This window comes from Eptatretus burgeri, chromosome 9 (genome assembly GCF_056783735.1).
Source record: "Eptatretus burgeri isolate ZD-2024b chromosome 9, Ebu_testis_v1, whole genome shotgun sequence".
Classification (NCBI taxonomy): Eukaryota; Metazoa; Chordata; class Myxini; order Myxiniformes; family Myxinidae; genus Eptatretus; species Eptatretus burgeri.
Window position 1 is genome coordinate 50,540,647 of NC_140969.1, and position 12,690 is coordinate 50,553,336.

The 12,690-nt window shown below is 44.6% G+C and overlaps 1 long non-coding RNA gene across 2 annotated transcripts in view; it reads right to left on the reverse strand.

The window, feature by feature from the left end:
- Nucleotides 1-10,391: 10,391 nt before the first annotated feature.
- The window catches only part of LOC147020114 (uncharacterized), a 63,189-nt gene continuing 60,890 nt past the window's right edge, over nucleotides 10,392-12,690 (reverse strand). For both annotated transcript variants that reach the window (XR_015061642.1, XR_015061641.1), the window contains exon 3: nucleotides 10,392-11,440. This is a non-coding gene — a long non-coding RNA (uncharacterized LOC147020114). The remainder of the gene's footprint in view (nucleotides 11,441-12,690) is intronic.

Here is a 12,690-nt window from a genome sequence, read left to right on the forward strand (position 1 = left end):
TCAAATCTGAACGGTCTGGCACGGCACAGCGTGGCTCGGATCGGAACGGTCTGAAATGGCATGGCTCGGCCCAATTTTCGCTCTTTACATCATTTATTTAAAGGAACTTATCAAATCCAATAAAGCATGACTTGCGAATACAGAAATGTTTTATTTGCCATTTGAAATTCCGTTATCACTTTGAAAATATATATTTAAAATGATTGTAATTTTCTTTATGAAACAAAAGTAAATCCACAACACTGAGTTATATTCTTTAACAAACGAGCTGTGACCGTGGTGATTGAGGGGGGATTCCTCTTGGCCCCGTAATTTTTGATTGGTCCCCCCCCCCCCAGTAAATGTAATAAAGAGGAATAAATTCCTGTGTGCGGCTAGTGTGACAAAAATCTGACTTAAGCCCATGGAACTAATTGCGAACGCGGCAACAGCCCACTGAGCTATTGAGTCTTCGGAGTAACAACAGAACTTTCTCACACGAACACTGCAAGTGCAAGTGCAAACAACACTAACTCACACTCACATTATACATATACAATCGGATGTACCATTCTCTGCGACAGAGTGTCGGTGCTGCCGTGTATGGGCGGAGCGTGTATTGTATGGGCGGAGCCCCGAGTCACGGTTGGTAGTGGTCACATGGTTGTGGCTTCATACGTCACGACTCGCCCACTAGGGATTTGTAGCACCAGTAGCGTCAGTAGCAGCATGTGCTGTCATTACAGTGTCCTGTAGGTTGTGTGCCTGTAGAGTGCATCGAGTACGTAATAAAGCGGGAGTTACGGGCATCGTACGTCCACCCTCTCGCTCGAGGCAATAAAGCGGAGTTGTGCTATCCTCCGGCTCGTGTCTGCCTGCTCGCACCTCTGCCACGACATTACAGGCTTCATACGTCACGACTCGCCCACTAGGGATTTGTAGCACCAGTAGCGTCAGTAGCAGCATGTGCTGTCATTACAGTGTCCTGTAGGTTGTGTGCCTGTAGAGTGCATCGAGTACGTAATAAAGCGGGAGTTACGGGCATCGTACGTCCACCCTCTCGCTCGAGGCAATAAAGCGGAGTTGTGCTATCCTCCGGCTCGTGTCTGTCTGCTCGCACCTCTGCCACGACATTACAGTTTGGCGACGAGGCTGTTTCGGATAGACGCGTGCAGAGTGCCTAGTTTTCCTCGGTGTTGACTTTGAGTCTTTGGCCGGAGCAATTGGATTGTAGGGCGCACGGAGCGCCGGGAAAATAAGCGCAGTTCGCGTGGCACGAGTTCGATCACCTGGCTAGGAGCCCAGGGAAGCGCATCGCGAGTTTCGCCACACGGGTGAGGCATCTCGCCGGCACCTGCAAATTCACGTCGAGTGAACGACGGCCGGGCTCGGGGATCGTTTTATTTCTGGTTTGCAAGCCTCAGAAATGGTTTCTGCGATACCAATCGTTGCAATGCCACGGCTAAAGGACGAGGACATTACATTCAACTCAGAAGCGGCGTAGGCCGTCGCACAGACTCTGAGGGATGTCCCGGCTCTCGATGGCCAGAGCATGACAGGTGATCCGGGGGTCCGCGCGGTGTACCAAGCGCCCACGGCCGCACGCACAGTCTTCAGTGTCAGTCACAGTCTTCACAGTCTTCGTGACCAAACTTTGCAGCGCGGCCAGTCGGACGGCGATCTGACCACTCAGGGACATCTGCAGCCGGTACGAGGCAACCCCAGCGGTACGGGGCGAGACCCCTCGACCGGTGCGAGGTGTTGTGCATGACGTAAACTTTTACTCCCCGGGTCGAGTCCTGCAGCCTGGGCAAGGTTTTGTGGATGGAACGCGGATCGTGTTTCGAGTTGAGACCGGAGCAGCGGTGTCGATCATAAGCAAGCGCACCGCTCGTGCACTCCCCGGTCTACGCCTTTTCAGGTCTACCCTCGCATTGCACACGTATACCGGTGAAGCGCTACCAGCGGTTGGGCGGGGCACACGTCTTGGTCGTCCATCAAGGTCAGCGGGTCGCGCTCTCGCTGTGCGTGGTGCGAGGGGAGGGGCTTGCACTTTTGGGTCGGAGCGGGTTGGCCCGCATTCAACTAGACGGGACGGCGCCAGTCATTCACCTTGGACATCCCGTGCCGAGCCGATTAGAGTATCGGTGGGAGGAGGTTCCTGTTTCGGAGTTCGTACCTTCAGATGCACCTTGTCTCCTTCGGGCCCCGTACCTCCGTTTGGGCCCGGGCCTCCCTCGAGACCCGAGGGCGAGGTCCCAGCGGCAGGAACCGCGACGATGCAACATGGGTTTCCGTTCATTGCTTCCTGCAACTACGATATACGGTTCCCGAGCAACGGGGAGCATGCCAGCTGCAACGGGCTCTCGCGCTTGCGCTGCGCTCATGATATAGTGCACGCCCGTGTCGTTCAGGCGATTTCAGTGGGGGATTGGAGCGAGCCGGTCGCATTCAAGAAGTTCGCGGAACGCGACCATCGACGGTGTCCTCTTCGACGTTCAGATGGGGACCTGCACGCAAGTCGCCTCAACGTCGTGGCAACCAAGAGGCGTGCGCGCAGCGTGGTTCATGATTTGTTAATTGTTGCGTGTTTGATTCTCGCGGCACGAGTGATTCAGCATGGCGTTATGAAAGCAAATACCGACAGTCCGTGTGTGAGCAAGATGTGTTTGATTGGGATCAATGCTTTCTTTGATGTGAAGAGCTCGCGGACAATCGTTGCAAATAAAGAGATCTTTCAGATCTCGATCTTCGATGACAGTTCGCAGTTCGCTGCAACCTCATGTGTTAACATTATACTGTGGGAACGCGCTGTACGTAAAGAGAAGTTTGCCTCTGCGCAGACGATGTTTTTGCTGTTGTATGACCCTGATATGTATCCAGTCAATGCTGTTCGTCTGTATGGACGTGCGTTGAAGTCTCGGCTGGATTTGCTGCGACCAAAGGAGGTCGGTGGCAGGGGCGGTGTTGCGCCCGGGGCTGATGCGCGGTTTTGGTGTAGGATGGCTGGTAATAGAGCCGGCTAATTGCCTGGTTGGAGTCGATGGCGGGTAGCCGGTTCACTGTTCAGCGTCACCCCTCCCGTTACTCTCGCGGGAGCCGGGTGTTATCTTCCCAAGGCCGCCCTCCCCGCTGCTCCCGCCAGCGGCGGCGCCCTCGTGTCTGGCGGACTCGGCGTGTTTAACTGTTTCTGTCCATGGAGGGGGGGGGGGGACGAGCAAGCTTGGCGGCCAGGGGCGCAGGAGGTTCGTCGAAGCGTGTCACCTCGACCTCGCCGGAAAGCGTGCAAGCATGGGCCGCCTGGGGGCGCTTCTACAGTCCTCTGCATTTGGGATTCAACTCGCTCGCACCAACATAGCATATGTTGTGATGGGGATAGAAGGATGAATTATGTGCCAGATTAAAGCAACAGCATTAGTGTTACAGGTTGTGCAGATGAAGCACGTTTTTCTTTTGATCCATCTCGTCTGGGTGATTCTCAGCCCGACCATCACCCCAGGGTTAGATCAGGTGATGTGGTACTTGGGAGATTTTACATGATTGGTGTCATTTTGTTCCTCTTTGCTTGTTTGTGTCATATTGTCATAGTGTTTTTTCTTTTTCACCAGTTGCTTTTTTTTGTATCATGGTGCCAGTGCGTTTGCTAAATGCCATTTTGGCACTAGTTGCTTTCTGTGTTGTAGTGCCAATGATTTTTGATTATTGTCATTTTATAATCATACTTTTAGGGGGGAGGAGTGTCGTGTATGGGCGGAGCGTGTATTGTATGGGCGGAGCCCCAAGTCACGGTTGGTGGTGGTCACTTGGTTGTGGCTTCATATGTCACGACTCACCCACTAGGGACTTGTAGCACCAGTAGCGTCAGTAGCAGCATGTGCTGTCATTAGCAGTGTCCTGTAGGTCGTGTGCCTGAAGAGTGCATCGAGTACGTAATAAAGCGGGAGTTACGGGCATCGTACATCCACCCTCTCACTCGAGGAAATAAAGAGGAGTTGTGCTATCCTCCGGCTCGTGTCTGCCTGCTCGCACCTCTGCCACGACATTACAGGTGCTGCCAAAGCAGTTTCTTGGCAAGGGTTATGCTCGGGGTTTGCCATCCCTCTCCCAGCAGTAGTTAGGACAGGAATTCGTAATTTTTTTTCATGATGTTGGCAAGAGCTTGCCTACTCTTAAGAAGCACACCGTGGGATCTTTTGAACATCCATCTCAGGAAGAGCGCAAACACAATGATGAATCACCCTGCCTGTAAAACACCGTGATGGCAGTCCATAACTGGGTTGGGATTACAAACCAGGGTGAGACAGTTTAGAAGTATGTGCATACCCCCAAGCCATTTGGTTGGCGATTCGGACGATCTCAATGTCCAATACGGCTTGCCCTGATTTATGGGAGGTAATGCATGAACAGCATAGCCATTCATTAAGGCAACTGAATCTTTGAGTGAAGGGCAATCAGAATCAAACCCATAGTATGAGCATCACAAATCTTGACTAAGCCACAGGAAGTGATGCAAACATACTGTAGAGCTATGTGATGTGCACACATGAAGATAGCAAAGTACTTTTCACCAAATTAGGCCTTTCTGCCACTACCAATGGTGGCCTTTTCATCCTCTGTGTTCTTGTATCATTATGGATGGACAACCTTGCTTCATAATGTCTATAACCTACCTGGTGATCCTTCCTGAACTGTAACGGTATTGTTGTTTTAATAACAAGAGTTCCTTTCCAAGGAATTTCAACACAGGAGGAGGCCATTAGGTCCATCAATGCCCATGCAATGGTTGCAACATTTGGTTGTTTGTCCTTGCTCTCTCTCCTTTTAAATTACTGAGCATCAAGTAAGGAAGCACAATGTACCATTTTAAAAGTCTTTGCTCTGATTCGGCCAGGGTCGGGATGGCCGACCTCAGACTCCATGATGCCACCGAGTGTGGTTTTTCCTTAGAATCCGATGCTAAGATTTCCTTTCCTTTGTACCATTAAGGTCAATACTACTATATTTAAAACAAACTGTCCACTTTTATGTTACTTATTTTATGTTTAAAATACTGTATTCAAAAATACTTAACTTACCAGGTCAAGCACTCCAACGTTGCTCATCTACTGTTCGTGTGAAATCATTATTCTGAACATACACCTTGATCAAAGTCCTCAATGGTAAATACGAATTGAAAGCGAAATCGAATATGATAAGAGGCCATTTGGTCCATCATGCCTGTACCATATCCACACCGCAGCCATCCCCCCTGATCTTATGAGAAGATGCGTTGCTGGATGTAAGTAGGGGGCACCTTAGGGATCAATTATTTTTCATATCTACATCAATGCGTGTCATGTGACATCATTATGATAAAGCAGGTTCCGCATACATGTCTCTGTATCTCATATGGGTTCAGGATGTTCCAGGATAATAAAGGCATGCGGCATCCATCACAGCACGATTGTGCACTCCTTCAGCCATATCGCCACCAAACCTTCTGGATTACATAATTTAATCTGCTTCCTTTGCCAAAGCTGAATTCTTATCATCATATTCACAAGCATCCAAGAGCGTTTGCTGTAAGGCTGATACAGGTTTGACTTTGACCGAACCTGTCGTAAGTATAGTTTACCAAAGTTGTCCAATTTAAGCATAAAAATAATTTTGTCAGAGTTCAGCACAAGTTAATATTTTACCTTGAAAGTGCATTATGTCCAAGTTAGAAACAATTACTCCTGTGTTCTATCATTACCTTCGCCCACCAAAGGTGAACTGAGGTTATGTTTTCACCCGTCTCTGTTTTGCAAAATTGGAGATTTGCAAGTAGTATATTGGTCGGTTAACTTTGTTATTCAGTCTGTTTATTACTTACAAAATCAAAGATTTTCAGGTGTATTGGTCAGTTAACTTTGTTATTCTGACTGCTTGTTTGCCTTTCTGTCAACCGCCTACAGGCCACAATTTTAAACCGATCTTCACGAAACTTCATCACCTGGTAGAGTTTGTCATAAGCAAGAAGCCTTTGTTTTTGAGGTCAAAAGGTCAACATAGGCCAAAGGTCAACAACTGTCATATTTCTGAAATCTTCAATAATTGTCATCTGATTGACTTGAAATTTTAAGAGGAGTTGCATATTTGGTCATTGAATTCAACCAGCCAATTATTGAGGTCAACAAAGGCCTAAAGGTCACCATAGGCCAAAAACTAAGGTGACATTTATAAAATCCTCAATTTTCATCCAATTTACTTGAAATTTGAAGATGATTTGCATATCATGCAACTGAATTCAACCACCAATTATTCTTGAGGTCTCAAAGTCAAAAGATCAACAACAACAGACTAGATGTCTAAAATCGTCAATTTTCATCCGATTGACTTGGATTTTGAAGAGGATTTGCATATTTGGTCATTGAATTCAACTACCAAGTATTTTTTAAGCTAAAATTTGTTTTATGGATTTTGCAAGCATCATGCTATGCACGACAACTTTCTTATTTGTTTGTCTGTTTGTTACTTGCAAAATAGAAGATTTGTGTCAACTTCGTTATTCTGTCTGTCTATCTTGTCTGTCAATTGCCTGCAGGTCACAATTCTAAACTGATCATCATGAAACTTTACCAAGTTGTAGAGGTAGTCACAACTGAGAAGTATATTGATTTTGAGGTCAAAGTGTCTTGACCATTGAGATTTTTTTTTCACCATTGAGAGATTGGGGCAAAAACGATATGCAGCAGGATATCTCAAAAAGTTGTGGGCGGATTCAGACGAAACTTGGTGGACATGTTGGGTGTGTAATAACGGCGAATTGATTTGATTTTGGTTAAAATCTGGATCCAGATACTGAAATTGTTAAATTACATCTGCCACTGAATGTGGACTGAGGTTATGTTTTCACCCCTGTCTGTTTGATATTTAAAGTGATTCTTCACCACTAGTGGGGCAGATAACAGCAATTTTTGAGAGGAATCGTGCAAATGATGATACAAGCATCAAATTTGGCACATTTGTTCTCCAGGGGATTCTAATCAAATCTGCCCGATTGGCCTTTTGAAAATCCAAATTTTTCAAAATTTGGATTTTCAAATGGCCAATTGGGCAGATTTGATCAGAAAGCCCTGCAGAACAGAAATACCAAATTTGAGGCTTGTATCATAATTTGCCCGATTTTTCTACTATCTACTACACTACACTGAGAGATGGGACGACAAACGATATACATGGCATGATATTTCAAAAATTTATTGGGCCCAATACGTTCTACTGGATCAGGCTTTGTGTGGTGGAGGTATGTGCGCTACCGAGTGCTCTTCTAGTCTTTGTGTCTGTCTATGAGCATATGTGCTGTTGTGAAACTCTATACTTTCTTTATATGTGCTCCTTCGAGAGGAGGTTTGGCTGTGTGATGGATATCCTCCTTCATACACATATAGATCAATTACTGATAATGATCAGACAGGTATGCCTGGTGTTGGCTTGATGGTTAGGGTGGCAGGCTTGGGATCCGAGGGTCTTGAGTTCAAATCCTCCTCGGTTGTTGAATTAATACCAGATGGGGTTGGCTCAGCCTGTCATCCTTCTGAGGTTGGTAAAATAAGTACCAGCTTGCTGGGATGATTGAGCCAATTGAGTATCCTGTGCCGGAGCGGCGACCAATTTAGGATTGTGCCAGGTCGCCCAGGAGACTGCTTTGGCAGCACTGACGCTCTGTTCAGAGTAATATATGGTCCCATTGGATGGATGGATGGATGGATGGATGGATGGATCAGACAGGTTAACCTTTACTATATAGTACACAACAGAGTGTGGAAGGTATTTCGAATTTAGAAAAAGACAGCAAGTACTATGTATAATACTAACAATAATAATAATGAATAATAAAAATAATAATACCATTCCTTTCGCACCATAAGGTACATTGGGAAGGAGTACAGTCTTGGATGGGTCACTACTCCAATGCAGGTTAACTCAAATGGTTATTACCCCAGTAAGCTTGTACTCATTTTGCAAACTTCAGAAGGATGACATGCTGAGTCAACCCCACCTGGTTAAATATTAACGGCCAACAGGGGCTCCAACTCAGGACCTTAAGCTCCCAAGCCACCCTAACCGCAAAGCCAACACCAGGCAGAGGTAATATGTATGATTCCAATTAATTCATCGCATATAATTTCACAGGCAATGATTAATACAATATTTAATGCAGAGTAACAGGCAAAAATATGATAAAATAAAGACCACTCTACTGACTACGACTACTACTCCTACTACATAAATAATACAGGTATGTCCAGGGTGTTTATGAGCTCCACTGGATACTACACTGCCTCTCGTTATCAAAGTTGATAATATAATTTATTGAAAATCAAATGTTATAATTAAAAGTAACCTGTATGTTTATGCAGTGGCACAGGTGTTTGTGCTTGCACATGCACAGACTGGGAACCCTGTAGGTTTGAAATTTTCTTGCATCTCCATTTTCCAAGAGGATTCCAATGGAATGCACTATGATGGGGCCAATTCTATTGATGGACAGAGACAGAAATTACAAGTTGAAATACACACACACACACACACACACACACACACACACACACACACACACACACACACACACACACACACACACACACACACACACACACACACACACACACACACACACCATGACCGAGATAGTTTCATTACAGATATGGATATGGGAATTTATTGTGACTGATTAGCCTCACACATTCCTGACAGAACACAACTCACAAGCAATGGGAACAGTGCTGTGTCAGTGAGTGATTGAGTTTGCATTGGTTCTTAGATCTACTACTATAATCTGTATACTCCAGTATGGTTCTGCTTTGCTAAACACTCTGTCTTGTTGTAGCTGCAGCAACTCTTGGTTCATGGCACAACCATCATACCATTGGGCATAACGAACGAAATGACTCGGTATGAGCAATGTAGCAAATCGGATGGTTTGAACGCAGTTGCAACTGGTGCAGCTAACAATGGCACAAGAATCTTAAACAGAAACGTACAAGGTACACATATTAATGGGAATGGATATATTGATGGATTGTTTTTCAAGAAGGTACCAGGGGAATGGAAACCCATGTCTTGTTGCAAATTGGGAGAGTAACGTTTATATTCCATTGCAAGGTGCAAAGCACTAACTTGCGAGAGATGTAGGCTAAAGTTTCCACCTTTGGTAAGAGGTGAGATTTGGGATTTTGAATTAATTCTATAAGCCATCTGGTCAGACCTTTGGCCTTGCAGGGCTCTCAGGTCTGCACTGATCATAATAATGCTACACAAAGTGCAATGCCAGGAGGTTGGTTGACTTGAATACCGGCCATGGTGTCAATGTATTTGTCATGATGCATTTTGGAATTTGTCTTTAGCTGGTAAAATTGCCTTCAGCAGTTCAACTCTGCGGCCACTCGATTGGCATGATGCAGACATCGGACCTGCTCTGAACTGTCCAGGTAACTGTTAATTACATCATGCCTGCATTATGTGCAATTTTTTTTTGTAAACAAAGTCAAGGCTCATGGAAGAACTTGAACATTGAACATATCAGTATGCAACAGAACAAAAGTAACAGTACAGAGAGGGAGAAAACATTAACAGCAGTATTGAATAATAAAATACAAATAGACTTGGACTGTGTGGGTGTGACCGTGTGAAGAGGAATGTGGGCGTAGGGGAGGACACATGAGGTGGACAAGATGGATGCAGAAGGTGGACAAGATCTCAGGAAGGAAAAACTGGAAATTTGGATGGAGGTGGGTTTGGTGGTCAGAGTGGGGGACATTAATGGGAGTAGAAAAGATCATGGTTTGGATGGGGGTGAACAGCTGTCTTGAAGACCTGGAGGGAAGATTGAGATTGAAGAGAATGTGGAAGTTCATTCCACAAGTGGGGAAAAAGTGGAACGCATGAGTGGAGGTGAGCATTGATCCTGGATTTTGAGAGTTTCAGCAGAAGGGAGTTTATGATGGACTGTGTGTGCAATACAGAAACCTGGAGGGGAGGACAAAGTGTGGAGAAGGCAGAGGGTGCAAAAGCAGAGACAGAGACCACCAACCTGTTTGGGATGGGAAAATTATTTTTACCTTCCTAGCATTAAAGGAAAGAAGACTGGGAGCCTTTGTGACTTCCAAAAGTCTTCAGGCTAAAGTACAAAACTCCAACTTTAGCCTTCCCATAAATCACTGACTAATAGAATGACAACAGCAAGAGTCAGGACACAGCTTCATTTTGCTCCTTCAATAACAAAATTAAAATGCAAATCAGTGGGCTCAATCATTTACTCCTTCCGATCCATTCTCTATCTGCACCAGTGCTCAGTCAATCAATGCAATCAAAAGGTTCATTGCAAAAAAAAAAGTGTTTCCTTGAGAAGCAAAAAGCTACTACAGTTTAAACTTCAGCAAATCAGGTTATTGGAAATGTGTTTTATTCGGACCGCTGTTCAATTGGCACTTCTACAAGTATTGCACTCTCTCAAGTCTGAGTAAAATCAATAACCGTACATTGAGAGAAAATTCACTTTCCTGCTATGCATTGTGTCGTATAAATACGGGACTTTCAAAATGATGTATGAACGCTAATGAAGCTTTTTGCGCATGTGTTGCGTGTCCAACATTTTGCGCATCCAACACCAATACAGCAGTTAGAAAATGGAGCATCATATAAATACGTCAGAGTAAAAGAGGGCCACCAAATATATCATGAACAAATGTGCAAAACAGTTTCCAAAGAATACCTGATAATGAAATGCATGATCATGAATGAATGAAGCTGATAATGAAAATGTACCTCCCTCCCCAAGAAACAAAATCAAAGCCATAAACCAACTCGCATTACCAGTATTCCAATACAGCTGTGGAATAATAAACTGGCCCCAAGCAGAAATCAATAAGTTAGACATCAAAACAAGAATACTTCTTACTATCCACAAATCTTATTCAAAAACCAGTGCATCCCGAGAATGTACCTGCCGAGACGAGAGGGAGGGAGCGGCCTGATGGAACTCAACAAGTAGCACAGAGCGACGAGTGTTTGACTAGCTGAGTGTGTGAAATGCTCAACAGACTATCGGATTCAATTTGCAAATAAACATGAACACAACGAACCTGAAAAAGCATCCCTACCTCACCTTGCAAAGAATTTCCAAAAAACAGGTGCAAATAGAAGATGCCGCACAGAATAATGAAACTGCGGCAAATACAGCGACAACGATTACAAAAAGAAATATCAACAAATATACACCAACAACTGGGGAGAACGACAAAAGAGCAGGAAGATACAAAAAAAGAAATTGGACAGAGTGGGGATCGACAAAGAAGACTCACTGAAATGACTGAGAAGAGGCCACCTCAACTGCGACGGAGAACGAATCATAATAAATGCCCAAGATCAAGGACACCACATCAATGGATTTCAAAAGATGGCGAGACCGAGTCAGATGGACAAGTAAGTGTTGGTTCTGCAAGACAGAAACAGAAAGTACTCATCACCTGCTTTCAGGATGCAAAAAACTATTATCAGAACAACTTCACACACAAAGGCACAACAATGTATGCAAAGTGATTCATTGGCAAATCTGCAAATATTTGAACGTCCCAGTTCCAGAAAAGTCATGGAAACACGAACTCAGGGCAATCATTGAAAATGAGGACGTCATGCTCACGTACGACCTGATGATCCCATCGAGTGTGAACATAGAAAACAAAGCCTTGCGATCGGACATTGTTCACATTCGCATGACCAAAAAGGAAAATACAGCATTGCTGATTGAAATATCAGTACCCAGAAATCTAGTCTTAAATGATCCAGAAATCAAGAAAATAACCAAACATTTAACCTCAAAAATGAGATCTTGGAAGATGAGTGTCAAAATTGCACCAGCGTTAATGGGAGCAACAGGAATAATAAAGAAGAACCTCACTGAGATTTTAAAACCCATCCCCATGAAAATTACTACAAGCGAACTACAATTGGAGGCAGTCCAGGGTTCAGTGAGAATCCTGAAAGGAGCCCTCGGAACAAAACTTTGAGAACAATAAAAGTTGAAGTGCTTGGTCCATGAAATGTGATCCCTTACTGAAGAGGAGGTGGATACTTTGAGTCCTCAGAGAACTCTGTTGCACCTCCTGAAACCCACAAATGGAGACAACCATCAGTACTTATGAAGGGAGATGCCACACAGTCAGGCTCAATCCAACCAGGTTTAATACAAACCATGAACAGCACTCGGTCCAGTTGGAGACACAACACGCATCCTCTACCCTGCGACTATCCTACAGATTTCAATTTTTTGACCTCAGTCTTGCCTGCTGGGTACTGTAGATATAAAAGGTGGTGGTGGCTTCATTTTTGAATATGGATGTTCCCAACTACAACTGTTTTTGGCAGATAATTCCAATTGTTTACAGGCCTAGTGACACATGGAAAAATGACCCACTCCCTCCAATTTTTTTAATGATAAAATGAGAGAACAGGCTTTTGTAAATGGGGGATTTGAACTAAGTTTTGGGATAAAAATGGAGAATTCCTTTCCAAGACATCGTGTGACTCAGGAAGATAGAGCACATCTAATGAGCTCCATTTCAGAATTATGGGGTCAATTTTATAACATGCCTGACTTCCAAAAATGGCACCCAATAGATATTCTTCCTAAAACACGCAATTTGGTGTCTGTCTGACCACGATACATTTGGTTGTTGCTTCACCAAT